We start from the raw sequence: 3976 nt of genomic DNA, 5'->3' as shown, positions 1-3976 counted from the left end.
TTATTTTTCCCTTCCTCTTTTTGGATAAAATAAAAGACGGTGGCGACTCTTGCATTTAAAATATTTTTCAAACGGGTTAAGTTCAATCAATACTTAATCTCGTGAAAAATCCCGCCGCGACAGGGAGAATCACCAACTACCAGTTACTGGGTAGCTTAACAAAGGAAAGAATATTTGTTACCAGTTACGGTAAACATATCAAGGATAGACTACGAGAAAAGGAGGAAAAAAACGTAAACTACCAGTTACTAAGCAACTTAACAAAGGTGATCGACCACAAAAACATAGGATTTACATCTACCAGATACTGGGTAAAAGACCAAAGGAAAGAGTATTCGTTACCAGTTAGGGTAAACATATCAAGGATAAACTTGTCACAAAGAATATTCGTTACCGATTAAGGTAAACATATCAGGGATAAACTCGTAAAGAAATAGGATTTACATCTACCGGTTACTGGGTAGAAGATCGAAGGAAGAATATCTATTACCGGTTAAGGTAAACATATCAAGGATAAACCACAAAAAAGAAATAGGAATTACAACTATCGATCACTGGGTAGAAGACCAAAGGAAAGAATACCCATTACCAGTTAAGGTAAACATATCAAGGATAGACTCACCGTAAAGAATATCTGTTATCGGTTAAAGTAAACATATCAAGGATAAACTTGCTGGAAAATAAGAATTTACAACTACCTGTTACTGGGTAGAAAACCTGTCGCTACCGGGATTTCACTGATCGGTCACCATTTCCATTGAATTCCCACCGTTAATCCGACATATTTTCATCACTTTGGTAAGATTTATGTTTGTTTATAGTTGCTTCAGAGTCATTTATCATGTTTTGTTGGTTTGGTATCGCATTGCATTCGATTACAAGTTTATGTCAAAAAGATCTCTTTTACGCTTCGTTTGGTAGTGTCATTGTTACAGGCCATTGCACAGGTTTAAAAGCATTAATGGTGAAGTTATGGATACTCAGAAAGGAAAAAATATGAAGAGACAGCAGGTCAACACGGGTACCCGTGTGCTACAACACTGCCCGTGTTGTTGATCAGGCAGAGCAAAATGGGAGAAGAAAAACAGAGATCAACACGGGCACCCGTGTGGTGACACACGACCGTGTTGTTTAAAACAGTGCATTAACACGGGCACCCGTGTGGAGGAACACGGCCCGTGTTGTTGCCTCTGTAGCTTGTTTTGAAGATAATTATCATGGAGAGCAACACGGGCACCCGTGTGTACACACACGGCCCGTGTTGTTGGGCGCGGCTTGGAAACCCCAACTTTTGCTTTGTGAACCTATTCTACTCATTAAGGGTAGTTTGGACCTTTTGCTTGGAAGAGATTCATCTGAAGCTATAAGAAGGCTTGGAAGAGAAAGGAGAAAACACTTTTTGACGTACAAAAGAAAACACGACATTGAGAAGATAGCAAAAACGGAGGATTTGAAGACGGCGAGATTCAAGGGTTCCGACCATTGAAGATCCAAATCTCCTAGTTCTTTGTAATGTCTAATTTTCATACTATGATTTCGTTTACTACTATGAGAGGCTAAACTCCCTATGTTAGGGGGGTGGTCCTGATTTGATCGTAAGTTATGAATTTGAACGAACGATTTCCTTTTTACTAAGTTACTTATTTCAATTCAATTGTGTGATGTTATTATGCTTTTGTATCGGACAAATACAAATTGATCTACGACTATTAATAACAGGATTGTGATTGTTAGGGTTTTCACACAATTAGGTTTATGATTGCATCATCTAGGACTAGTCACTTTTGTAAACCACCGAAAACCTTGATATTGTTTATGATTAAAACCAATGATTGATTGAATGGACATTTGAGTAAGAATTGGTAGTTTAATAGTTTCTTCCTTAAAGACTTAAGGAAGAACATTCTGAGGTTAGGTAATTGAATGTTTCATAGGTATTAAGGAAATCTTGACTGAATTCGTAACTGGTTAAATCAACCACTTCCCCTAGCATATTTTATATTAATCAATTATATTTTACTTTTGTGTTTATTGCTGAAATTCCTAAAACAACCAAACCATTATATTTTTGTTCTGATAGAATCAAAGTTAAATAAGTATTTCCTACGCAATCCCTGAGATCGATACTTGGAAATAAAACTCCTTATTACTACATCGGTAAAAATAGTACACTTGCTATTTTTTCGATCAAGTTTTTCGCACCGTTGTTGGGGATTGCCAAAATACCTATTTTACTTTTTATTCGATTGAAATTTTGTTGCCCGTCAACCAAAATTTTATCTGTGACGGCCGTGTTATTCAATTCTAATCTTTGTCTAACTTGTTTATGCGAGGTAAGTCCTCAGCGAATTTTTCTTTTGACGCAGATCCAGAAAGAACTCTTCGCGCTAGACTGAGACAAGCTAAGCGAGAAAAACTAGAATTAGCAGAGAAAGCAGAGGAGGAAGTTGTTTAAGTGCACTCAGAGAATTCAGATTCAGACGCGGAAACAGTTCCTGAAATCATGGCTGCAAACCCACCACCACCACCACCACCACCAGAGAGACTTCTCGGTGACTATGGTGGAACCAACACTCCGGGTGGTCGTATGACAATTGTAAACCAACTGGTTAATGTCGACCAATTTCAGCTACATCCCAGCACAATTAATCAACTCGAAAGGCGTTCCTTTTCGGGAAGAGTGAATGAAGATGCCAACAAGCATCTCCAAAGGTTTTTGGCTATGAGCACCACGCTGAAAATGCCTGGACATAACGAAGAAGCAATAAGGCTTCGTATGTTCCCATTCACTTTAGCAGATGAAGCCGAAGAGTGGTTCTATTCCTTACCTGCTGGCAGTATCACTACATGGGAGCAGATGGAAACAACATTCTTGCAGGAATATTTTCCCGCATCTGTGTCATTGAGAAAAAGATACAAGATCCTAAACTTCAAGCAGAAGGAGGGTGAGTCACTAGGAGATGCCTATAAAAGATTCAAGAGAATCCTAGTGGCTTGTCCTACTCACAACATGGATGAAACTGAGCAAATGCAAATGTTTGTTAATGGTCTTCGAATTCAAATGAGACAAATCCTTGATTGAGCAGCGGGTGGCTCAGCTAACTTTGCAACAACCACCGGTATGAAGAAGATAATTGAAGCAATTGCCTCAAATGAGCATCTGGAGTTGTATGATAGGGTGTCAAGCAAATCTGCAGTAATTGATTTGAAGCTTGAAACAAACAAACAGGTAAAAATTGAAGAAGCAGTTGCTGCAGAGGTGGAGAAAAGGTTGAAGGCACTAAACATAGGTGCTCAGAAAGTGGCTCAAGTGCAACAGACACCAAACGATGTGTAATGGACCACACAATACTGTTCATTGTTTTGCAACACCACAGTAGATAGAAGATATCAAGTTTTTAAAGCAAAACAATCCCTACTCCAACATCTATAATCCGGGGTGGAAGAATCACCCCAACTTTGCTTGGAAAGATCAGAAGGGGAATGTGCAACAGCAGGTACAAGGCCAATATCAAAACCAATATCAGCAACAGCAACAACAAGTCTCAAAGAAGGCAGATTGGGAGATTGCAATTGAAAAGATGGCAGCTCAAAATATGCAATTTGAAGAAGAGACTAGAAACAATCAGAAAAATACCACCGCCTCCCTAAGGAATCTCGAAGTTCAGCTAGGACAGATAGCACAACAACTGGCAAGTTCTCGAACACCAGGTTCCCTACCAAGTGAAACAATTCAAAATCCGAGAGGTCAGGAGAATGTTAATACTATCACGACGACAGAGAAAAAGGTTGTTAAAAAGAAAAAAATGATATCACCGAGCGAGCCGACTAAAGAAGAAACTACAAAAGGAACTAAACCGGTGATTAAGTTGCCCTATCCTCAGAGAATGACAAAGAAGGAACCTAGTGAGTCAGACTTGGAGAAATTCATGACAATGTTTAAAAGGATTGAGGGTCATATGGCTTTGTTTGAAGC

The sequence above is a fragment of the Lathyrus oleraceus genome, chromosome 3 (assembly GCF_024323335.1).
Source record: "Lathyrus oleraceus cultivar Zhongwan6 chromosome 3, CAAS_Psat_ZW6_1.0, whole genome shotgun sequence".
NCBI lineage: Eukaryota > Viridiplantae > Streptophyta > Magnoliopsida > Fabales > Fabaceae > Lathyrus > Lathyrus oleraceus.
This window is presented reverse-complemented; position numbering follows the sequence as displayed.